This window comes from Dendrobates tinctorius, unplaced genomic scaffold (assembly GCF_039654945.1).
Source record: "Dendrobates tinctorius isolate UK_male_01 unplaced genomic scaffold, ASM3965494v1 ptg000211l, whole genome shotgun sequence".
Classification (NCBI taxonomy): domain Eukaryota; kingdom Metazoa; phylum Chordata; class Amphibia; order Anura; family Dendrobatidae; genus Dendrobates; species Dendrobates tinctorius.
This window is the reverse complement of record NW_027361878.1, coordinates 11,158,718-11,185,191: the sequence shown is the minus strand read 5'-3', so window position 1 is coordinate 11,185,191 and position 26,474 is coordinate 11,158,718. Positions and strand designations below refer to the sequence as shown.

The window sequence follows — 26,474 nt, the reverse complement described above, 5'->3', positions numbered from 1 at the left end:
TACCCACAATGGTGAACATTAAGAAAGGAAACACATGAAAAAACATAAAAACAGACTTTTTAAAAGGTACAAATGAAATGAAGAATTGGGTAAAAATGAAAAACAGATGAAAAACTCCAAAAATCAGACAAAAAAAGGCACAAATAATAATGAATCGGATCCATCATTTTTTACTGACGTGAAATGACCCACCGCTCTGTATTGTACTATAAATTGCTGTAAGTATGTGGTGTGGAATGTGCACCTGAAATCCACCATGACTGAGTTTACACTTACAGGGATATTCCCATCTCATACATTTATGCTATATCCACGGGCAATGAAATAAATGTTTAGCAGTTGTGGATCGTATCAATGGGACCCACAATTAATCTCACGAATGGGGCACTGTTGCATTCTGCTTTTTATGGAGAGGAGATCAAAATTTATATACAAATGAATAAGAATTCTGTCCATCTCTTGGCTGAGAGCAGCACGTAAGAATCCCATACTCAAGGTACATGCAGGTCCAATTGGCAGGAACCGCAACTGCTGTATGCTAGTATCCTTGGTCCTTCTCGGCCCTTACTCACATTTACATCATTAGACATATAGTAAAATTTTTATACTAGAGGTTAGGACCATCCCGAATATGGTCGCCGTGAAGTGGTGGGATGGTTTTTACATTTTTTTAATCAAAATTATGATGACCAAGTACCCTATATTATTTTATTATTTTCATGCTCTGTTGCTATTTATTTACTGCAGGGTATTTGCTCATTTTGTTATTTTCTTTGGTTTTGTCTATTTAGTGGCCACTGTGAACATTCGCTTATATGATGCATGCACACCAACTTATATTAAAGTTCATATCTTTCATTTTTTGATTCAGGTTTTTGCGCTCTGTGTAAATAATGGGATGGTGTCCGTTTTCTTTGAGCTGGACATTACGTTTATAAAACTTCCCACTGCTGGGTGTCCATTAGTTGGGTTTTTGGTCCTTTTTCACATTTACATCATTAGTAGAGTTGAGCGATACCGTCCGATACTTCAAAGTATCGTATCGGATGGTATCGGCCGATCTTTAAAAAAAGTATCGGTATCGCCGATTCCGATACCGGAAGTCCCATTCAAGTCTATGGGACTTCCGGTATCGGAATAAGAAAAACCCTTTCCTGCCCTTGTACAGCCTCTCTGGGGTCTGTACGGGCCTTTCGGGGGGCTGTGCCGGCCTGCCAGGGGGTCTGTGCAGGCTCCGGTGGTCTGTGCCGGCCTGCCGGTGGTCTGTGCAGGCTCCGGGGGGCTGTGCCGGCCTGCCGGGGGGCTGTGCCGGCCTGCCGGGGGGCTGTGCAGGCTCCGGGGGGCTGTGCCGGCCTGCCGGTGGTCTGTGCAGGCTCCGGGGGTCTGTGCAGGCATCGTCCGATGGGACTACAAGTCCCATCGGGCGATGCCTGCTACCATGAAAGTGATTGACACATTAGCCAATGATGGGACAGTAGTAGTCCCATCATCCGGCTAATGTGTTAAATGTAAAAAAAAAAAAAAAAAAAAATTACATGCTACATACATACAACATGCATACTACATACATGCTACATTCATACTACATACTACATACATGCTACATACATACTACATATATACTACATGCATGCTACATACATACTACATGCTACATACTACATGCATGCTACATACATACTACATGCTACATACTACATATATACTACATGCATGCTACATACATACTACATACATACTACATATATACTACATGCATGCTACATACATACTACATGCTACATACTACATATATACTACATGCATGCTACATACATACTACATACATACTACATATATACTACATGCATGCTACATACATACTACATACATACTACATATATACTACATGCATGCTACATACTACATGCTACATACATACTACATATATACTACATGCATGCTACATACATACTACATACATACTACATATATACTACATGCATGCTACATACATACTACATACATACTACATATATACTACATGCATGCTACATACATACTACATGCTACATACTACATATATACTACATGCATGCTACATACATACTACATACATACTACATATATACTACATGCATGCTACATACTACATGCTACATACATACTACATATATACTACATGCATGCTACATACATACTACATGCTACATACATACTACATATATACTACATGCATGCTACATACATACCACATACATACTACATGCTACATACATACCACATATATACTACATACATACAATACATTCATACAATACATACATAGACATACAGTACATATAACATAGAGTAACATACTTACCAATACTTGTCACATTGTTCCCCGAAGCCATTGTCTATTCCGGGATAAATATTAACATAACAAACCACAAAAATACTCACCCACGATCCGAAGCAGTCCACGAGTGTGTCCCACGACGATCTTGGGTAGAGAACTGCAGCATCAGATGATGCTGCCGTTCTCTACGGGCTGCAGGAATCCAATGACGGAAGGTAGGTATCCTTCCGCACTGTATTCCTCCGCCACTTAAAAAAAAAAAGTCCCTAGTCTCACTTTATGCCATTGCTGTGTGGGAATTTCCCACACAGCAATGGCATAAAGTGAGACTAGGGACTTTTTTTTTTTAAGTGGCGGAGGAATACAGTGCGGAAGGATACCTACCTTCCGTCATTGGATTCCTGCAGCCCGTAGAGAACGGCAGCATCATCTGATGCTGCAGTTCTCTACCCAAGATCGTCGTGGGACACACTCGTGGACTGCTTCGGATCGTGGGTGAGTATTTTTGTGGTTTGTTATGTTAATATTTATCCCGGAATAGACAATGGCTTCGGGGAACAATGTGACAAGTATTGGTAAGTATGTTACTCTATGTTATATGTACTGTATGTCTATGTATGTATTGTATGAATGTATTGTATGTATGTAGTATATATGTGGTATGTATGTAGCATGTAGTATGTATGTGGTATGTATGTAGCATGCATGTAGTATGTATGTAGCATGCATGTAGTATGTATGTAGTATGTATGTAGTATGTATGTAGCATGTATGTAGCATGTATGTAGCATGCAGTATGTATGTAGCATGTATGTAGTATGTATGTAGTATGTATGTAGCATGCATGTAGTATGTATGTAGCATGTATGTAGTATGTATGTAGCATGTATGTAGCATGTATGTAGCATGCAGTATGTATGTAGCATGTATGTAGTATGTATGTAGTATGTATGTAGCATGTAGTATGTATGTAGCATGCATGTAGTATATATGTAGTATGTATGTAGCATGCATGTAGCATGTATGTAGTATGTATGTAGTATGTATGTAGCATGCAGCATGTATGTAGTATATATGTAGTATGTATGTAGCATGCATGTAGTATGTATGTAGTATGTATGTATGTAGCATGCAGTATGTATGTAGCATGTATGTAGTATGTATGTAGTATGTATGTAGCATGCAGCATGTATGTAGTATATATGTAGTATGTATGTAGCATGCATGTAGTATGTATGTAGTATGTATGTATGTAGCATGCAGTATGTATGTAGCATGTATGTAGTATGTATGTAGTATATATGTAGTATGTATGTAGCATGCATGTAGTATGTATGTAGTATGTATGTAGCATGCAGTATGTATGTAGCATGTATGTAGTATGTATGTAGTATGTATGTAGCATGTATGTAGTATGTATGTAGCATGCATGTAGTATGTATGTAGTATTTTTTTTTTTTTTTTTTTTTTTTTTAACATTTAACACATTAGCTGGATGATGGGACTACTACTGTCCCATCATTGGCTAATGTGTCAATCACTGTCATGGTAGCAGGCATCGCCCGATGGGACTTGTAGTCCCATCGGACGATGCTTGCACAGACCCCCGGACATCAGCACAGCCCCCCGGCAGGCCGGCACAGCCCCCCGGCAGGCCGGTACAGACCCCCACAGGGTGCACAGACCACCGGCAGGCCGGCACAGCCCCCCGGCAGTCCGGTACAGACCCCGGGCAGTCCACACAGCCCCCCGGCAGGCCGGCACAGCCCCCCGGCAGGCCGGCAGAGACCCCCGGAAGGCCCGAAATGACGGCGCATCATGATGCGCACACACCGCGCATCATGATTACGTCAGGCCGTCAATCAACTGAACTTCCGATTCCGATGCCGAATTCCGATATTGAAAAAATATCGGAAGTCGGTATCGGAATTCCGATACAGCAAGTATCGGCCGATACCCGATACTTGCGGTATCGGAATGCTCAACACTAATCATTAGACATATGGTAAATAGAGATGGGCAGACCCTTGGATTTTCAGGTCCAGCAGGTTCTGTCAAACAGTTAAAAAATGAAGGGGGACCCCATGCCATTTTTTAAATTATTTATAAAAATAATAAACAAAACAGCGTGGGGACCCCTCTATTTTTGATAACCAGCCTTGCTGAAGCTGACAGCGGAGGGTTGCAGCCCCCAGCTGTGAGTTTTGTCTGTGTTGGTTATCAAAAATACAGGGGAGAACCCACACCGTTTTTTTAAATTATTAATTTAGAGCGCAGGCTAATGAATACACCCATCATCCGCTCCTGCTTTTGCTGTTATTAGCAGCAGCAGGTGTAGGCTGATGGGAGCAGTAGTCCCATCAGCTGACGCCAGTGACTGGAGGTAAACTTTACATCTCCGATTGCAGCTGTGGGCTCACACTGTCATGTGACAGCATAGGAACCACGGCTCTCTGACCGGCGGTAATGATTTTACCACCAATCAGAAGTGGTGTTTGCCGCGCTGCCATGCACATGACAGCACGGCAAACACTCGGCGTTCGGGGGCCAAACCTGAACAGTAACATGGACTTCCTGTTGTAGTCTGTGTTTGGTGTCCGTGCCCGAACAGTAGGTGTTAGGTACAGAAGCCTAACGTTACTGTTCGGGCTCGCCCATCTCTAGTATCTATACTTATTAATACCGGTACTGCGGATGAGAGTGTCAGCAATCGCCAAAAAAACTAGCAAAATGATGCTCATTCATCGGATAATTGGGTAATTTATTTATGCTGGAACAAAAATCATTGTACTCTGCAGCACCTTGCCCGTGTAATCAGGAGATGTGCTGCTGATAACATATGATACTTATGGAGACAGACGGACCTATTAGAGATCATTCTGCCCCCATCATTCTCGTCAGCCTGTGTAAAGAGGCCAGCAAACAAGGGCCAAACTTGAATATTGTCAATTGCTCCTGTTTAACGGTCTGAAATCCACTCGTGTAAATTCAACCTAAGGCCGGAGTCACACTAGCGATTAAATCGGACGAATGCAATGCGATAAAAAATCGTCTTGCATTCGTCCCAATGTTATTCTATGGTGCTGCTCCCATCATCCGTTTTTTGATCGGATTCATTCCTCGGACCGAGACAATCGCAGCATGCTGCGATAGTCACCGATTTTCGGATCGGATTCAACAATGCAAGTCTATGGTTGCGATTAAAAATCGCATTGGAAACGGACCACACGTGTGACTTGTGATTAAATCGCAAGACTTCTCCAGGTCAACAGGAAAGAGCATCAGGCATTGGCATTGGATGTCAATTGGATGCTTAGATGCGAATAAAATCGGTTCATCGCCGGAAAATCGGATGACAGACGGATCCCTGGACAAGAAATCTTTGTGCGATTTCGTACCATAAAAATCGAACCAATTTTTTTATTCGTTGTGTGTGACTCCAGCCTAAATGTTTCTTTGTGAGACTGCAATATATTAGCATTGAGGGCCACACTTTTCATTTTTTTGCACAGAGTTACATTTTATCTAAAACCTGCCCTGACTAAAGATTACCACTGTCATATGTAAAAAACATAAAATCAGATATACAATTCCATATACAAGTACCCATAGTTTTAAAGAAAAGCATAGCAATTTACCCCAGGTATGCCTTGTGGGGAAAAGAGTTAAAGCAATTCAGGTGTGTACTAAATAAGTAGGGCAGGTTATTCTTGTTGATCTAGCACATTATGCCAGAAACTGAGCATATGCCATATGCTGCTGAGCTGGCAACACATTGCCGGCTGCCTGGACAGAATCACACGGTAAGCTCCTGATTTTCAATATTACGTGATTGTTCTTTATATCTCTATTATCTCACTTTAATTTCTATAATAAAGTAATAGAGTCCACTGTGTAGCAAATTACACTGGGCTGGAGCAACATGAATGCCTTTCCGCACCTTGAGTTATAGCTGCTGCAGAAGTTCTTCACTATGGAGATTGTCATTATTTTTATGCATCAGTTTTTGTGATGTTTGATCATGAAGGGAATGACTATAAATACTGCAGACAGTTAAAATAAAAAGTACTTTTTTCCAGTAGAATGAAAGCCAAAATAAATCTGCTTTCTGCAAGTATTCTTAATGTTTAAATACAACATAAGACCATGTCCACACTACATTAATTGCTGTGATCTTTAGTAATTGTGAAGTAAACAGTTGGAATTTTTTTTCTTTATATCCACGATTTTGAAAATTCCAGCAAGAAAACACAACGCAATTGCATTGCATGAACATGGCCTGAAACTTCCTCCACATTCAAGTTTATTTACTTAAAGTGAACTGGTCAGTAGGGTTTTGGTAAGAAAACTACAGGTACTGTCATGTTGCCTCTGTTAGGCCGGGGTCACACTAACCGACGCAAAATACGGTCAGTAGTTTACAGGCGTAATACGGATGAATGACCCCTAAATAGTGCTCCGTATGTCATCCGTAATCAAGGTGTGGTCGCGTATTTTGCGCATGTAAGCATCCGTATGTAATCCGTATGGCATCCGTATGGCGAGATTTTCTCGCAGGCTTGCAAAATGGACATATAATGGAGCCCTATGACAGGTTTTATAACACAAACCAAAGAATAGATATAGACACATAGAATGCATATATATATATGTGTATTCTATGTGTATATATCTATTCTTTTGTTTCTTTATTAAAACTGTCAGTGTGAGATTACTGTATAGCGCACTGAATTGCCGGCTTTGGTAAAAGACACCGGGTGCGTATTTCTTGCAAGTCACATGTGTGGTCCTTGTGTAATCCGCATTTTTTGCGCACCCATAGACTTTCATTGGCGTACTACGGTCGTAGTACGCTGACAATCGCAGCATGCTGTGATTGGCACGGACCGTAGAATACGGATGAGAAATATACGGCTGGTGCGAGGGACCCCATAGAGAATCATTGGTCCGTGTCTAATGCGTGCTTTTAGCTCCTCTCACTCGGCCGTATTCCTCGCCAGTGTGACCCCGGCCTTATTCTGCTGAAAATCATATCTGGGGTGGAGAAATTTGTCTTGTGGTTCTTGTGTAATCAATGTTAGAAGTTTTCAGTTAATGATATGCCGGTGCTCTGGGGCAGGACAGCAGGCAAAGTCTTATCTTCCTGCTCTAGGCCAACCAAGGAAAAACCTGCCCACAGGCTGCTTCGAAGCACAAATATGTTCCTCATCATAGAGACAGAGCAAGAGACAGTTTGTTTTTCAGGGCGGCCTTTGGGTAGGTCTTTCCTTGGTTTCTCAGGCTTAGAGCAGTAATAAAAGACTCTGCCTACAGTCCCGCCCCGGAACACGAGCATCTCATTAACTGAAAAATTCTAACACTGATTACACAAGAACCACAAGACGGATTTCGTCACCCAGGTATCATTTTAATCAGTGTATTAACAGAAACATGACAGTGCCTGTAGTTTACTTAGCAAAATTCTGCTGACAGGTTCCCTTTAAGAAACACGTCAAAATTTCCAGAGTTTTTTCGTGATTTTTTTATTAGTTGTTTCTGGTGTTTGACTTTTTGTTCATTGCTTTAGTAGCTAATAGTGAATATTTTATATTGCAAATAGGGTGATTTACCCTCCAACCTTAGGCCATTTTCCATTTTTTTTCTTTTTTGTTTTTTTCCTACCCTTCTTCCCAGAACAATATTTTTTTTATTTTTCCATCAATATGGCAGGGTGAGGGTATGTTTTTATTGCAGGAGGAGTTGTACTTTTGAATGATAATATTGATTTTACTAAATAATGTACTGGAAAATGGTAAAAAATTAATTCCAAATGTGGTGAAATTGCAGCATAAGTTTTTGTTCACTAAATGCTAAAACTGATCTGCCATTATAATTCTCCAGGTCATTTCAAGTTCACGGATGCAAAACATGTCTAGTTTATTTTCTATTTAAGTGATTAAAAAAATCCAAAGTTTGTTAAAGTAATTTTCTGAGACCCTTAAGCTGCTTTCACACATCCGGCTTTTTGAATCCGGCACGATGCGGCGAAAAGTGTGATAACCGGATCCGGTATTGGCACATAGAATTTAATGATCGCCGCATCGTGTCGGAAGGACATGGGGCGCCTCCGTTTTAAGTTGGAAACGGCAAACCTGCGCCATCTGGCGTCAGCAAAAAACGTTGCCTGCAACGTTTTTCTTGCAGCACCGGAACGGCATTTTCTACAGCGCATGCGTGGACACCGTGAGGTTTAATCCACAAGTGCCCAGCGCGCGTGTATCTCTCTCCCCCTGCATACCGCCGCCTCTCTCGTCCTCGGTGTGGCTCCTTTAAATGCTTTCCAAGCCGGATCAGGCACCGCATCTGCATCCGGTGTCACCGCTGCAGGCCTGATGCGGCGGTCCGGCTTTCCACCGCACGCCGCCGGAACAAAACCACCGGATGTGTGAAAGCAGCCTTAGAGTCTCCAGTTTTTGGGATCTGGGATCGGATGAGGGGTTATTTATTGCACACCAAGCTGACGTTTTTATTGATACTATTTTGGGGTAGATATGATGTTTTGATCGCTTGTTACTGCATTTAATTGCAATGTTGCGGCAACCAAAAATACCTAAGTCTGGCTTTTTTATTTTTTTCTCGTTATGACATTCACCGATCGGATTATTTCTTGTTATATTTTGATCAGGCATTTCTGGAGGCAGTGATACCAAATATGTGAATTTTTTACTGTTTTATGTTGAATGGGGCATAAGGGGGTTATTTGAACTTTTTATATTTTAATTTAATATTTGTAAACATTTCTTTTACACTTTTTACTGGCTTTAATAGTCTCCTTAGGAGACTTGAAGCAGAAATCAGGAATGTGCCACACATAGCAGAGCTTCAGCGCTGCTATATGTAGCAGAAATGCTAATCTGCTATGAATGCCAGCCACAGGGGCGGTGCTCATAGCAGATCAGCAATTACAACCACAGGGGTCTCCTGTTTATCTTTTGTTGCCATACCAACCCACTGACACCCCACAATCATGTGACAGGGGCAATAATGGGTGGAGTGCGATCATGTTAAATGCCGCTCTCAGAGATTGATAGCGGAATTTATCATTTTAACAGCTGTGGGTGGATTGCAATTCCACCCGTGGCAGTTAGGGGCACATGTCAGCTGATCAAATCAGTGCAGGCGTCCGCATCAGAGTGTGAGACACAGCATATGACGTATCTATACGTCCTATGTTGTGAAGGGGGTTAAGGATCATATGATTCCAATATTCCTTTTAGAATCACTTTCTAGCGTTAAAAACAGCACACTACACACACCCAAAAAAATTTCATTTGCATATTAATGTTCTTTTTTTCACAGATAGAATGTGTACCTTTTAGGCTGGAGTCACACATTCGTATAAAAAATCACTCCAATTTTCAGCCCCTAGAGTTGTCCGAGTGAAATCTGTGTGCAATCCGAGTATGCAATTTTTTTTTAATTTTTTTTCCTCACATTCATGGCGTATGCCTTCCATATGTACACTGTAAATATGCTATGTAAATTAAAGGTAGTTTACAAAATAATTAAAGCAATCTTATATAAAGATATAGATATATAATTTACCAAACCCCTTACATGTAATAAACTTGCATCCTTTAGTGCCTTTCATGTGGCACTAAACTGCAGGAGTAGAGAACCTCAAGCCCATGGGTCAATCATGGCCCTCAATGACTTTTACCTAGCCCCCGGGCAGATTCCCAGGGACCACGATGCTTGAGGCCTCAGCTCTGTTTTGATGGTCGCCAGGTCATTAATTTCTTCTTGCTCTGTGAACATGCAGTGTTCACTACTGAACACTGAGGCAGGTGCAATGAAAGATTGCCAGCATCAGGACGTACTTCTTGGGCGGAGTTAGTGCACAATTTGTACAGGTCACAAAGGATGGTATAAATATCGATATGGCCCTTGGCAGAAAAATAGATTCCCCACCCCTGTACTAAAGAGTGTTTAGCTTTGTATAACCAAATAAATAGATAATTTAAAAAGCGGCATGGAGTACCCCCTATTTTTTTATAACCAGCAAAGGTAAAGCAGACAGTTGTGCGCTGATATTATCAGGCTGGGAATGTCTATGGTTATTGAGCCCTTCCCAGTACTAAAATACCAGCCCGCAGCCACACTAGAAATGGATCATCACATTAGATGCACCAATTTTTGTGCTTTGCCTGGCCCTCCGCGATTTCCCTGGTGCAGTGGCAATCGAGGTAATGATAGTTGGGGTTGATGTCAGTTGTGATTTGCAAAATTACAGCTGAGGTGATTTGTGATTGTGGATTTTTTTTATTCAGACATTTTTTACAACGCACTAAAAGTGGGGAAAAGTTTTATTAGGCTATGTACACTTGATGTCTGTTTTTCAGGTAGAATCATAAAATCAACATAATGCAAATTAGTGTCAAAATGACACTGCTGTACACATGCACAGTCTTTTGTTACTTCTTTTAACCACTTTAGGGTTCGGAAACCCTGAAGTGGTAACAACAAGTGACATGCACATTCTTTCCAGTTGAAGCCAACCACTCTCTGTATCTCACAGTATAGAGTAAAAGTAAGTGGCGGTAAAGTGGCTGCAACGACAACTGCAGAACCATCGGCAAAGCCTCTTCAGAAAAATAGCCACTAGCTTTGTTCTTTTCTGAAGCAGCAATCGCTTTATCACAAGCCATCAAAAAATTATCATAGTTTTATTTGGGGAGACAAAACAGTAATTATTTGGAACGTGATGAAGTATTGACTACTCAACTTGCAGTGAAAATATTATTCCTTTTTTGAGATGACAGGTTTGCTAGTCACAAAATGATTAAGCAACTGCAAATGTTTTTTTACCAAACCATCCAAAAATTATCTCTTTCTGAAGTGCCACACACTCCAAAGACATACTGATAGTGAATAGAGAGTGTCAGCCCCATTGTGGCCAGCGATTATAATTTTTGATCTGGTGCTGTAGAATATTGTGGCGCCCCCAGGGGTATGGTCGCCACACTGGCCTTGCTTTCCTCCAGGGGAGGGTAATGCCAGGTTTGGAAGCAGTGATGGATCTCTCCAGCAGATAACCTAATGCATGCAACACAGTTCCACTCCAGGCCATCAGGGGGAACTCTGAACCAGGATGTAGGGGAGGGGGTGCTCCATGAGGGCCAAGAGGAAGGAGTGGTCAGATAGTCTGCGGAGGGTGAAGTGTGCAGACGTGTGGAAAGAAGCTGGAGGTGGTTGAGCTAGGAAATAGAGCTCCCTCAGCTTGAGAGCGCATGAACTGGAGCCTGGTCTCCACGGTGGTATGGATACTAATGGTCCTGCCACAGATACCAGAGGAGTAGGAGGCTGTAAATGCCCTGCTCCCATCAGAGACTTGGGACACAACAGCAATTGAATAGAGAGCCAGGACTCAGGAGAGGATTCCCCGAGAGAGGCTACAGCTGTCTGTCATAAAGTATAGTTCTAGGAACATCTGAAGAGAGGCATTCCAGAGTAACTAAGTACTGGGGAGCTTCACACCACAAGGCGCTAGGAAGGAGACTGCACAGCCCTTCTGCTGAGAGAGAATCCTGATCTGCTTCCAGGATAACCTGCTCCAACACCATCTGTAAACAGGACCCTGGACTGCATATACTCAGTAAAGGTACAGAAACTGCAACCGCTGTCTTGTCTGTTCCCTACGCTTCCAGCACTGCTACATCTCCGTGCTGGTTTCATCTACACTGCCCTGGGACTACTTCAGAGCCTGCCGCAGAGCGCGAAGAAGAGAAGTGCCACGCGGGAAGATAGGACAGCGCGCGAGAGGAGGAGGAGGAGCTGAGGCCTACAGCCCGGAGCATCGGGCCTGTGATGCGACCGCCGGTGAGCTCCCATAACCCCCGGCCTAGCCAACGTTAACTAGGGGGGAGAGAGAATGTCCAATCCGAGCGGCAATGCAGCGGCCGGCGCTGTTGCCAATCCTGCTGTACCGCCAGGAGGAGCACCTGCCGCAGCGGTCCCCATAATGCCGCTGTCTATGCCCTACATACCGAGAGCGGCCTGGCTACTGCAGTACTCGGGTGAGTCACATACCCTGAGTGAATTTAAAGAGAGACTGTGCAGCTTGTTTAAAGTGTACCCTCTGTCTGAAGACCAGAAAGTGAATATCCTGATTGGACAGCTAACGGGTGCCGCACTGAGGGAGGTGAAAGCCTGGCAGGCCACCGATAAAGAGACTGTTGCAAAGGTCCTGGCCAAGCTGAGGAGCACCTTTGACACGCCTACTGCAGCTGTAATCAAGATGCGGTTCTTTGGCTGTGAACAGAGGGCACAAGACAGTATCAGGGATTATGCCCTCAACCTGCAGGAGGCGCTACGAGCAGTTAAGCAAGTTGATCCTGATAGTGTAAACGAAGAAGATAAACTGTCGAAGGAGCAGTTCATTGAAGGACTCCTGTCTAGTACCCACAGGGGGCAGCTACGCATCCTAACCATGCAAACCCCTGACCTGAACTTTGCTGATTTTAAGGATAAAGCTATACGGGTACTGCAGGAACCCACGGACAGCCGTCCAGCGCCCCAGAGGCGCCTAGCGATCACCTACCATCAGGAAACAACGCCTTTTCCTTCCATCCCTGTGGAGGCTGATGCCCAGACCCTGGATAAAGATCCAATGGAGGAGCTGCATCTTCAGGTCCAGGAGCTGACCAAAGGAATGGCTGCACTTACCAAAACCGTGCAGTCCCTGCAGGAGTCCTCCAAAGAAAAGGTACAGCTTGCTTCCTGTCCAGAGGATGTCCCGTGGCTCCAGAGGAGGAGAACCCCGCCACTTCGAGGAAGGTACAACGATCGCTATGACCAGGACGGACGTCCCATCTGTCATCGCTGCTACAAGGCAGGTCATCTTGCAAGGTACTGTCCTTTAAACGAGCAACCCCTGGGGCAGAGGGCCAACCCCCAGGAGTAGGTTCAGCAGGCCCAAGGAACTGGAGAGCCAAGTATGTGGGAGGGAGTCCGATCCTTCCTGTGGTGATTGATGGCATCCCTATGAACGCTTTGTTGGACACTGGCTACCAGGTGACCACTATGCTGTACATTCTGTACAAGAGATATTGGGCTGATTCCGAGCTTACCCGTGGCCCAACTGATGAACTAACAGTAGTTGCTAGTAACGGTCATACCTTGCCGCAGATTGGGTGCAAGGAAATTACTGTTAAGGTGGGGCGGGTAGAGATAAAGTCTCAAGGTTTAATAGTTGTTGATATTGACTGACGTGAATGCAATCCCATGATAACTCTTTGTACAAATGTAATTGAAAACTGTCTGTCCGAGGTTATTGTCTTGTTGCAACAGGTGGCTGAGACTGCTGGTTCCAGAGAACAACGAGTCCTGCAGAAGGAGATCCGAGCCCTAATGCAAAGGCAACAGGTAGAACTCTCTGGCAGAGAGATTGGCAGCATCAGAGTGAGTGATGCTTTTCCCATTGTAATACCCCCCAGGAGTGAAATGTTGATATGCTGTTGGGCAGCTATAGGCCTTAGAGTGAGGGATTACCAGGCATTGGTGGAACCGGTATACTCCGAAAGCAGGCCCACTGTCCTGACAGCCAGAGGGGTGGTTGATGTACAAAAGGGGAGAGTACCTGTACGCCTTTTGAATTGTGGGGAGGAGGAAGCAACAATACCTCGGTACGCTACAGTTGCCAAGCTGCTCACTGCTAATAACAACTCATTGCAGGCAGCAGAGCCCTTGGTCTCATCCAACCAGGTGGAGGACAACGGCTCTGGGAAGCAGCTAGAAGAGTGGTGCCAGCAACTGCAGGTGGGAACTGACTCTACACCTTCATACCCGAGAAATGGGGTCTACAGAGTGACACAAGAGTATGAGCGGGTATTCAGCAAACACCCACTAGATTTTAGGCAGGCAAAAGGGGTTCAACATCATATCCCCAATGGAGACCATCCACCCATAAAGGAGAGGTACAGACCTATACCCCCAACACAGTACCAATGTGCTAAGAGTATGCTGAAAGAGATGAAGGAAGCTGGGGTTATCAGGGACAGTTGTAGCCCATGGGCAGCTCCCATAGTTTTTGTAAAGAAAAAGGATGGTACCATGAGAATGTGTGTTGATTACAGGAAAATTAACAGCATTACACATAAAGATGCCTACCCATTACCTAGGATTGAGGAATCCTTAGCTGCACTTAAAACTGCTAACTACTTTTCCACCTTGGATCTCACCAGTGGGTATTGGCAGGTTCCCGTGGCAGAGGCAGATAAGGAGAAAACCGCATTTACTACTCCAATGGGTCTCTGTGAGTTCAATTACATGCCATTCGGGCTCTGTACTGCTCCAGGAACAGTTCAACGGCTGATGGAGTGTTGCCTGGGACACATGAACTTTGAGACGGCCCTGCTGTACCTGTATGATGTCATTGTTTTCTCCAAGACCTATGAAGAGCATCTGGAACACCTGGCTGAAGTATTTGAAGCTTTGTCCAATTTTGGCCTGAAGGTGAAGCCTTCTAAATGCCACCTCCCGAAGCCTAAGGTACAGTACCTTGGTCACGTGGTCAGTGCAGAAGGTGTGGCACCAGATCCTGACAAGGTCACGGTCATCCGGGACTGGAAGAAGCCCAGCAACCTCCATGAGATAAGCCAATTCCTTGGACTGGTAGGCTACTACTGGAGATTCATCAAAGGCTTTACTGAAATAGCTACCTCTATACAAAACCTTCTGGTGGGGCAGTCCAAGAAAGGCAAGAAGAAAAATTCCACGTTTGAATGGACTTATGAATTGGAGAAGTCCTTCACCAGACTGAAGATGGCCCTCACCGGTGACGAAGTTCTGGCTTACCCAGATTATGCCAAACCCTTTGTGCTGTGCACGGATGCCAGCAACATGGGATTAGGGGCATTACTGTCGCATGTACAGAATGGAAAAGAGAGTGATCTCCTACGCCAGCAGGAAGCTGCGTCCCACTGAGAGGAACCCGGATAATTACAGTTCTTTCAAGCTGGAGTTCCTTGCCATAGTCTGGGCTGTCACCGAAAGGTTCAAGCATTACCTAGCTTCTGCCAAGTTTACAATCTTCACGGACAACAATCCGTTGACCCACTTGGACACTGCAAAACTGGGCGCCCTGGAGCAGCGGTGGATGGCTCGGCTGTCTAACTACGAGTTTACTATCAAGTACCGAGCAGGGCACAAGAATGGCAATGCGGATGCACTATCTAGGATGCCTAATCTACCAGATGCAGGAGAAGAGTCAGAGGCTCTGGAAGAGATAGAGTTGCCTCCCTTCCACCAGCCACTGGCGGCCCAGCGTGCTCAGGGGGTGAGAGACAGGCGGTCTGGTTTGAAGGAAGTCACCCTGAATCCATTGCCCCATCATGACTGGGCCGAAGCGCAGGATAATGACCCGGCAGTCCGCCTGGTGAAGGAGCTACTGCTACAAGCTGACTCACGCCCAGGTTCAAGTGCTCCTGAAGAAACCCAGCAGTTGTGGAAGGAGAAAGGTCGGCTGTTCATATATGAAGGGAAGCTATGTCGGAGGAGTATCAATGCCCGCACTCATGAGCTAGTCTGGCAGGTGGTGGTCAAAAAGAGAGATGCATCAGTGGTCCTGGAAACATACCACAATGGAGCTGGACACTTCGGATGGAAGAAGTTGGAAACGTTGCTCCGAGAGAGGTTCTACTGGACTGGCATGAGGAAAGCCATTGAGAGGTGGTGCTGGGAGTGTGGACAGTGTAACCTGCGCAGAAAGGATAGAGACAGCCAGAGAGCTCCTCTGCAGCCCATCATCACCAAACAGCCACTTGAGTTGGTGGCCCTGGACCATGTGAAGCTGGTTCCTAGCCGGTCAGGTTACCTCTATGCCCTTACCATTGTGGACCACTATTCAAGATTCCTGGTGGTTGTGCCTGTCAAAGATCAAACTGCCAGAACAGCAGCCAGAGCGTTCCAACTGCACTTCTGTAGACCACATGGGTACCCTGAGAGAGTGCTTACTGATCAAGGTCCAGCTTTCGAGGCAGAAGTGTTTCATGAATTCTGTAACCTGTATGGTTGTAAGAAGATCCGGATAACACCGTATCACCCACAGACCAATGGCATGTGCGAGAAGATGAACCAGGTAGTGATTGACCTGCTGAAGACATTGCCCTTGGAGGAGAGAAATCTGTGGCCTGAAAAGTTGCCAGATCTGGTAGACCTCTACAACCATATTCCCGTGAACTCTACCACCTGTACTCCAGCATACCTGATGAGAGCCAGACCTGGTAAGCTGCCTATTAACTTGGACATGGGAGTCCTGACACCTGAAGTGGCATCCCCAGATGCTGATTGGGACACGGAGAGGCAGCAACAGTGCAGAAGAGTTCAAGAATGTGTGGAGAAGAGTTTGACCCAGGCGAGACAAAAGCAGGAGAAGCTTTACAATCAAAATGCACCTGCCGTTCCTTTGTCGCCGGGGGAACAAGTCTTGAAAAGAATGAGAAGATTGCACAAATTGGATGATCAATGGGAAGCTGAACCTTATACCATTCTGCCCTCAAATTTCGATAATACTAAGGTGTGCCTTGCAAGTAAAGAAGGAGGAGAGACCTCAGCAGCGGTATTAAGAGATCATTTGAAGTTGTGTCCTGGCCAGTTGAAAGAAAGAAGAGAAGAACCAGATAACATCCAGCCCATAGTGGAGGAAGAGAAGGTCAGCACAGTGCTTGGGGAGTTCCCTGCAAATTGGACTAAAGTGAACGATGCTATAGTGGTGCCAGTGTTGCTGTTTCCCCAAGTGGTAGCACAGGAAGATGTGACTCAAGAGAATCAGGAGAATCGGGTAGCAGATGCCACACCAGCAGTGGAGCCAGGGAACCCTCGCCCTGCCAGTGGTGAACTTGTTGTACCCCTGGTGAGTCTAAGAGTCCATAAGAGAATGCTACCCAGTTTACCCACACTAGAGTTACGCAGGTCTACCCGCACCACACAAGGTATACCACCCCTTAGATATCGCATATAGCAAAATAGGTGTAAATGTTGAAATTGTTGAAATTTTGTAAATATGTAACTGTTTTTCAAGCTTTGTGCCTACAGGTAACCTGTAAGAGTTCCCTTTTGAAGTTACCAGTTTTATTTATGGACACTGAACCACAGGACTTGTGTGTGGTCAAAAACTTTCTTTATAAATAGTTTACCACTTGCCAGGAATGGACCATGGACATTGATGCTGGACTTATCATCATAGGACCATTTTTGAGCTCTTGGTTTTTGTACATTTTTAGCTTTTTCAAATCTTGTACAATTATTGTTGTTTATACGTTATATATGTTATTTTTCATGTTTCTTGTTCAGCCCAGGAGTGCTGACTTGCACTAGGGGGGAATGTGGCACCCCAGGGGTATGGTCGCCACACTGGCCTTACCTTCCTCCAGGGGAGGGTAATACCAGGCTTGGAAGCAGTGATGGGTCTCTCCAGCAGTTAACCTAATGCATGCAACACAGTTCCACTCCGGGCCACCAGGGGGAACTCTGAACCAGGATGTAGGGGAGGGGGTGCTCCCTGAGGGCCAAGAGGAAGGAGTGGTCAGATAGTCTGCGGAGGGTGAAGTGTGCAGACGTGTGGAAAGAAGCTAGAGGTGGTTGAGCTAGGAAATAGAGCTCCCTCAGCTTGAGAGCGCATGAACTGGAGCCTGGTCTCCACGGTGGTAAGGATACTAACGGTCCTGCCACAGATACCAGAGGAGTAGGAGGCTGTAAATGCCCTGCTCCCATCAGAGACTTGGGACACAACAGCAATTGAATAGAGAGCCAGGACTCAGGAGAGGAGTCCCCGAGAGAGGCTACAGCTGTCTGTCATAAAAGTATAGTTCTAGGAACATCTGAAGAGAGGCATTCCAGAGTAACTAAGTACTGGGGAGCTTCACACCACAAGGCGCTAGGAAGGAGACTGCACAGCCCTTCTGCTGAGAGAGAATCCTGATCTGCTTCCAGGATAACCTGCTCCAACACCATCTGTAAACAGGACCCTGGACTGCATATACTCAGTAAAGGTACAGAAACTGCAACCGCTGTGTCTTGTCTGTTCCCTACGCTTCCAGCAGTGCTGCATACCCATGCTGGTTTCATCTAGCAGCGTTGGCCTAACACCATACTTGCCAACACCACGGGTGGCATCACAAACTATTCTACCATTAACTACATCTCCTCATTGCTTGGGCGCCCAGGGCCACGGACCGGGTCACCGCTGCTGTGACACATCCCCTCGACACCGGCCTGGTACCGAGTACCCCACAGCCCTGGGAGGGCGACCCAATATGATAGCTCTATATAAGCAATGCATAATAATAACAATAATAATGCAGCAGAAACAGGCTACTTGTTTTCAAAGTGCCAAAGCTTGTCACCAAGCCTTTACAAAAAGCAGCTCTATTTTGAAAACTGTTTTATGTTTGTGTACCCTCAAGAGTATGTTTAAAATCAGCATTCTGCCTATAAATCTAAAAACACTGTGGGCAGGCAGCCAGGAGATGATTTGCTGGCATGGTTTGCTAGTGGCGACAGCAGACGCCTCACCATAGAGAATTTGGATTGGGCAGGCAGAGATGTTTGACTGTGTAGGGCCAGCAATCTTCAGCCTTGACAGCAATCACAAAATGATTAAGCAATTGCGTGGATAACCTGGTCTTCTTGGGTTTGACAAAGCCACCGGCTCCTGTGAATCCCCTCTCTGACAGTACACTGGAGGTTGGACATGATGAAACATCCATTCAAACTGTGTCCCTTCTTTCCACTGATCCAATCTGCTGAGCCAAAAGTCCCTGGAATCGGAGCTCAGGGTATCTGCTAGAGAAAGTACACAGTGCAGGTCTGACTGAGCTGTTCAGGTAGTGCAACTTTGCCGTCATGGAAGTGAAATAATTTTGGTTTGTCAGCTTTAAATGATTTAACCTTTTATGACCTGCTATGCATAGGGGCTTCACATGTGGTGAAGTCGTGACGCTACAGGAAGTCTAGTCTGGTCAGACATATGGTCATCATCATCAACTGTCACGTGTGCAAATGCACAGAATGCAGATTTTCTTGGTAAGGCCGGGGGTCACACTAGCGTATGCTAATGACCGTTGGCTCCTGCTCTGCTGCGAGAGGATCGGAGCACATCTGCGGAGGAGGCGGAGGAAGTAATTCTCCATCTCCTCCATTGCCGGGGTCAGCGTATATTGCACAGCACCTGGATGATATCCGAGTGATGTGCGCTGTGTCACTCGCACCCATAGACTTATATGGGTGCGAGTGAGACGAGACTCGGCCGAGTGTCGGTGACAACCGCAGCATACTTCGATTTCACTCGTACGTAGAACACAGCTGAGGAAAAAAACGCTGATGGGAGCTGCCCCATAGAGACATAGAGATGAATAATGGTTCGAGTGCTATGCGATGTTTTATCGCAAAACACTCGTTCGTATTCATCGCTAGTGTGACACCGGCCTAATATGCACCCCCCCAACCCCCACCAAAAAATCTCTTAACAAATTATGTAAAAAAATTATAATTTTGGTAAATAGTATTGCAGTCATTGAAGACAAAGAATTTTGTTTTGATAACTTTCAACAGTTTTGCCCTTTCTTATAATCCTAATCAGGATGCTACTGGACAATTTACCCCAGATGCAGGCACAATAAAATTGAATTTCACCCAAAATTAGAAAAGAAGATGATTTAATTGTATGAAAAAAATTGATAGACATAATATGACACATCTTGTTTTGTAAAAAAAATTTGGCATTTTGTGCCCAGACCTGACAGGGTTGCCACTTACGGTAAATCTATTTATATAATTGCCTTGTAATGTTTTCATTTCCTGTTCTGCCCAGATGTCACCGTATCCCAGAATTCCAAGTGGAGAAAGTTCACCAACCGCCATATTGGGACACCCAAGTGATGAGTGTCTCAATATGGAAACTGCTGCTGGTACCAACCTATTGCGCGGTACCACCAGCAGAACACTGTCGCACCACACACACACACACACTCTCTATACACCGTACGCACCAGACACACACACATTCTCACACTCACACAGCCTCTTGCATGGTACCACCAGTGGAACACTGTCACACCACACACACACACTCTCTATACGCCGTACGCACCAGACACACACACACACTCACACAGCCTATTGCGTGGTACCACCAGCGGAACACTGTCACACACACACACACAATACGTCGTACGCACCAGACACACACACTCACACACTCACATAGACCCACACTCACATAGACCCACACTCACACAGCCTCTTGCGCGGTACCACGAGCGGAACACTGTCGCACCACCCACACACACTATACGTCGTACACACCAGACACACACACGCACACACTCACACAGCCTCTTGCGCGGTACCACAAGCGGAACACTGTCGCACAACACACACACACATTCTATACATCTATGCACCAGACACACACACACTCACACTCTCACACTCACACAGCCTCTTGCTGCGGAACACTGTCGCACTGCGCCAGAGTGAATTCCGCGCAGGCGCAGTGAATCATGCGGCTGATCCCGGCGGCAGATGACGTGTCTACAGGCAGAGGAAGCCGGTCACATTAAAGGGGTTTTCCCATGAACGAAAGTTCATTTTAAAAATTGTCTGTCTGACCGTGTACGGAGCATCACATCTCCTGGGCAGGGGAGGAAGCAAAAGACAATACTGACATTACAGCAAGAGATCACAGACGATTCATTTTGTGAGGTAAAATATTTCACTGAATGTTTTTTAACCCCTTTACTCCCAAGGGTGGTTTGCATGTTAATGACCAGCCCAATTTTTACAATTCTGACCACTGTCCCTTTATGAGGTAATAACTCTGGAACGCTTCCATGGATCCTGGTGATTCTGACATTGTTTTCTCGTGACATATTGTACTTCATGTTAGTGGTAAAATTTCATTCATATAACTTGCGTTTATTTGTGAAAAAATCTGAAATTTGGCAAAAATTTTGAAAATTTTGCAATTTTCCAACTTTGAATTTTTATAATCTTAAATCACAGAGATACGGCACACAAAAAACTTAATAAGTAACATTTCCCACATGTTTACTTTACATCAGCACAATTTGGGAACCAAAATTTTTTTTGTTAGGAAGTTATAAGGGTTAAAATTTGACCAGTGATTTCTCATTTTTACAACACCATTTTATTTTTAGGGACCACATCACATTTGAAGTCACTTTGAGGGGTCTATATGATAGAAAATACCTAAAAGAGACACAATTCTAAATAATGCACCCCTCAAGGTGCTTCACAGGAATTTTTTGAATGTTTAAAAAATAAATGAACATTTAACTTTTTTTCACAAAAAAAATTACTTCAGGTTCAATTTTTTCATTTTACCAAGGGTAACAGGAGAAATTAGACTGCAAAAGTTATTGTTCAATTTGTCCTGAGTACGCTGATATCCCATATGTGGGGGAGAACCACTGTTCAGCGCACGGCAGAGCTTAGAAGGGAAGGAGTGCCGTTTGACTTTTTCACTGCAAAATTGGCTGGAATTCAGATCGGATGCCATGTCACGTTTGGAGAGCTCCTGATGTGCCTAAACAGTGGAAACCCCCCACAAGTGACCCCGTTTTGGAAAATAGACCCACCAAGGAACTTATCTAGATATGTGGTGAGCACTTTGAACCTCCAAGGGCTTCACAGAAGTTTATAACGTACAGCTGTGCAATTAAAAAATCATATTCTTTCCACAAAAATCATATTTTCACCCCCCATTTTTATTTTCCCAAGGGTAACAGGACCCCAAGAGTTATTGTACAATTTTTCCTGAGTACGCTGATACCCCATATGTGGGGGTAAACCACTATTTGGGCACATGGCAGAGCTCGGAAGGGAAGCAGCGTCATTTGACTTTTTTGGCTGGAATTGAGATCAGACGCCATGTTGCATTTGGAGACACCTGATGTGCCAAAACAGTGGAAACTCCCCAATTCTAACTCCAACCCTAACCCCAACACACCCTAACCCTAGCGTTTTTTTAATAAATTATTTTTACACTTTGTTTTTTTTTCAACTTTGTTACATTGTCCCTGGGGGGACATGATTGTAATATGTCAGATCGCTGATCTGATACCTTGCACAGCAGTGTGTCAGATTGGCGATCTGCAGGCACTGCTGGAGGCTTTCTCATGCCTGCACTCTGCAGGCACTGAGAAAGACTTCTCCCTGCAGGCCCCTGAAGGTCCCCGCCGCCATTTTGGATCAGGGGACCTGCAGGGAAGGAGGCCCCCGCAGCAACGCAGCACATTGCGCTGCTGCGGGGGTCTCAGGGAAGCACGGAGGGAGCCCCCTCCCTGCCGATGCTTCACTGATACTCCGGTACACTGAGATCATGTTTGATTGCGTGTGCCGGGGGTTTATGTGCCGGTTGCGGTCCGTGACTGCCCCTGACACATAGTGCCGGGTGTCAGCTGTGATAATCAGCTGACACCTGGCCGCGATCAGCGGCGCTCCCCACGGGGGACGCCGCTGATCGCTATGACGTACTATTCCGTCCTTGGGACTTAGGTCCAGGTCACATGGACAGAATAGTACGTCTAATGTAGGAAATGGGTTAAAAATATTTTACCTCACAAAATGTATCCTCTGCGATCTCCTGTTGTAATGTCAGTATTGTCTTTTGCTTCCTCCCCTGCCCAGGAGCTTTGGTGTGTTCTGTACACGGTCAGACACAGGGGTGAGAGAGACAGCTCAAATGGGACAGCACATGAGGGGAGAACACAGCACAGGAAGGAGAGAGACAGCAGACAAGGGGGATAGGACATGAGGTAGACAGGTCAAAGAAGAGAGCACAGACGGAAGAAGTCATCACATGGGGAAAGAGAGAGTGGATAGGTGGGTGAACACATGGGGAGGAGAGATTCTCAACACTGCAAAGCCTGCCCCCATCGTGACATTACCGCCCTCCCGATGCGATAGCAGCGGGCCTCTGTGGCGCCCCTGAGGCTCAGTCGCCACAGAGGTACTGCACCTCCTCCTGAGGTGTGGTGCCCCACTATCCAGGTAAGTTGGAGGTTCCTGACCACGCTCCAACACCTGCATCCCACACAACACTGTAATTCAGCAAAGCCACATTGTGGCTCCCTGCTTGGAGTGTAGCAGAGCACCTTTGATGGCTCCCTGCTTGGAACACGAAACATGCTGGGAGGCGGGTGGAGTTAGAATACATAAAAGAGCGGGAGGGTTTAGGATTAGAGGTCAGTCAGTCAGTGAGTCACTCAGAAAGGAGTGAGGAGAGAAGATCCTTGGGAGAGGGATGGAGGAAGGAGGTGCTGCAACAGATCTCAGTGACCTGGGTCTGCTGGCACGGGAAAGGAAGGAAGGAGAAAGACATTGAACCGAAACCTGATCTTCCATGAGAAGGACAGACTAGTACGGAACGTAGGAGTAAAAGGGAACAGATGACGTGGGTTAGAGGAAGAACACTGCCTAGAAGTTCTAAGCGCAAGGCCGGGGCCCGGTCCCCGAGGTTGTATGGACACTAATGGTTCTACAGCAGACACAACGGTGGAGTAGTGGGCTGTAAATGCACTACTCCCATCTAAGACTTGGGGGCACAACAGCAACATTGATAGTGAGCCGGGACCCAGGAGTAAGGAGTCCCCGAAGCTGGCTACAGCTGTCTGCCGTACAAGTAGAGTTCTTGGGAGCATCTGTCTGGAGGCACACCAGTGTAACTCAGTACTAGGAGTACTTCACACTTAAAGGCGCTATAAGAGGAGCCGTTCAGAAAGGCACATGTTGGCGGAGTGTTGGAAGGGAGCATTCCATCTGGCCTGGAGGTTGATTGAGTCCCTGACCCGGAGGACACAGCACGGAGGCAGGCACCTGTGTGTACTACAGACTGTGAGTAAAGCTTTGTAACTATAGGCCCTAGTGTCCTCCATTCATTCTTGCGCCAACGCACCCAGCACCACTACATCTGGGTACCAGCTTCTACACCACTTGTGCCTCTCCTCTCCCCCTACATCTACACTGCCCTGGGGCTACAGCTCCACCTGTGGGGAGCTTCACCATCTTGGCTGCAACACACCACCAGCCCCAGAGGATCTGCATGTAGCGTCGGCTCAACATCTCACTTGCCGAACACCACAGGTGGCGCCACAAACTATTCATTTACATTCCATCATTTCCAATCTCCCCTTTTTACAGTGGGCGCCCAGGGCCACGGACCGGGTCACCGCTGCTGTGACACATCCCGCTGACACCGGCCCGATACCGAGTACCCCACAGCCCTGGGAGGGCGACCCACCTCCATCTAGTAAATAAATAATGGCAGTTAGGTGACTTCCATTGTGCTTGAGGGCGTGCAATTATGCAAACAGATGTACCATCCATTGTAGTGAACATGGACATGTCAGAGTACAATTTCCACATAAATGGAAAACTGAACACATGTTTTTGTGCACACAAAAGGAAAACTAATGATGCAATGGAGATAGAGGAGGAAGTGTATGGAAAACATAGGTGAGGATGATGATGGGGCTGATGGCAATAACAAGGGTCTTCTTGTGGGTACAGACTGATTTACAAGAAAGATGATCACAAGGAGAAGGACAACTAAAGTGTTGCTCATCTTGTTGGTCAGTTTGCTTTCCCCACATGAGCAGGTGATGCCGTTTCACATGCTGATGGAGTGATGTAGTACCTATTCGATCTGTGCCTGGATTTACCCAACTTATTTTCCAACAGCACAGCTTGCATTCTGCAACAGATTGGTCCTGCGGCAACATAGTAAAGAATTCTCCCACATGAAATGCCTACACATACATAGGACTTACTATCACCATGATCACCACCACAGCTGTAAATCATCATCATCAACAACTGCCACCACACGACCTGCTCCAGAGCTGAACTCCAAGAAAGCAGAGTTTGTCCTAGCTGATTTAGCCACACATCGCCTGTGCTCTGTAATGCTGAGGCCAACAATCTCATCCTCATCAGACTCATCCACTGGCTCCTAAATCTTATCCACCACAGAATTGTTATCATTATTATCATCATTGTCATCCCTGATTCAGCTGACATTTGCCTCAGTGTAGGAAATGGTCTGAGCTCCAAGCCCCCCTGTCTGATTACATCTCAACTTCAAGGTGTGCCCTGGATCAGAGGGCAACTACCACTCCCAGTGCCAATACTACCATGGCTTCTAAAACCAGCAATATAGCTTGGCATAAAAATCATGCTCTCTATCTTCTCTACTCATATGTCATCCAAGAACCAAGAACAAAGGCTGAGTGTTCACATCTTTCAACAAATTAACTGGAAGAATTTGTTCTGGTGTAGTATGTTCCTTCGCCCCTGGGAAGCTGTGGTTTAGGAAAATCTAGGCAGAACAGAAAGTGGTGTCATTGATGGAATGAAAATTCTGCCATGTACAATGTTAAGTGTTATGGTGGTAGAGCAGGTGGACTGAGCATAACACTGACTCCAGCTGATGATGTCACTGTCGGAGGCTACATCTTCCTGGTGTGATGGAGTTGAATAGTGTGGTAGATATTACAATATGCCCCTTTCTTCTCCCCACTGATGCTTGCCAGAGGACGTGTTAGTTACCGTATGTTTTCTCTCTACCTGTTAGGCTAATTTCACACTAGCGTACGTCGCAATGCGTCGTTTTGGCGAAAAAACGCATCTTGCAAAGTTGTCCGCAGGATGCGTTTTTTCTCCATAGACTTGCATTAGCGTCGCATTGCGCCGTATGGCCACAAGTCGCATCCGTCGTGCGACGGATGCGTCGTGTTTTGTCGGCCGCGACTCACACAAAAACGTTACATGTAATTTTTTTTGTGCGTCGTGTCCGCCATTTTCGACCGCGCATGCGCAGCCGAAACTTCGCCCCCTCCTCCCTGGACATTACAATGGGGCAGCGGATGCGTTGAAAGACTGCATCCGCTGGCCCCCATTGTGCAAAACTTTCACAACGTGCGACGGTACGTCGGGACGACGCAGTGCGACGTCCGTCGGCCGACGCTAGTGTGAAAGTAGCCTTAGGCGTTGGGTTTCTGCGTCTGCTCTGCAGGAATCCAGAGCCTCACATTCTGCGGTCTCCTGCTGTCTATCTACTGCAGAGGAGATTACTTTGCAGCAGACCGCTCCAGAG

At 45.7% G+C, this 26,474-nt stretch overlaps 1 protein-coding gene across 5 annotated transcripts in view; it reads left to right on the top strand.

Moving 5' to 3' along the window:
• The first annotated feature begins 6,052 nt into the window (after window positions 1-6,052).
• The window catches only part of LOC141058255 (synaptotagmin-2-like), a 140,651-nt gene continuing 120,229 nt past the window's right edge, over window positions 6,053-26,474 (top strand). For 2 of the 5 annotated variants that reach the window (XM_073554438.1, XM_073554428.1), the window contains exon 1: window positions 6,053-6,123. The gene's annotated coding sequence lies outside the window, so the exon portion shown is untranslated. The remainder of the gene's footprint in view (window positions 6,124-26,474) is intronic. The other 3 variants (XM_073554437.1, XM_073554431.1, XM_073554439.1) reach the window with 2 other exon arrangements.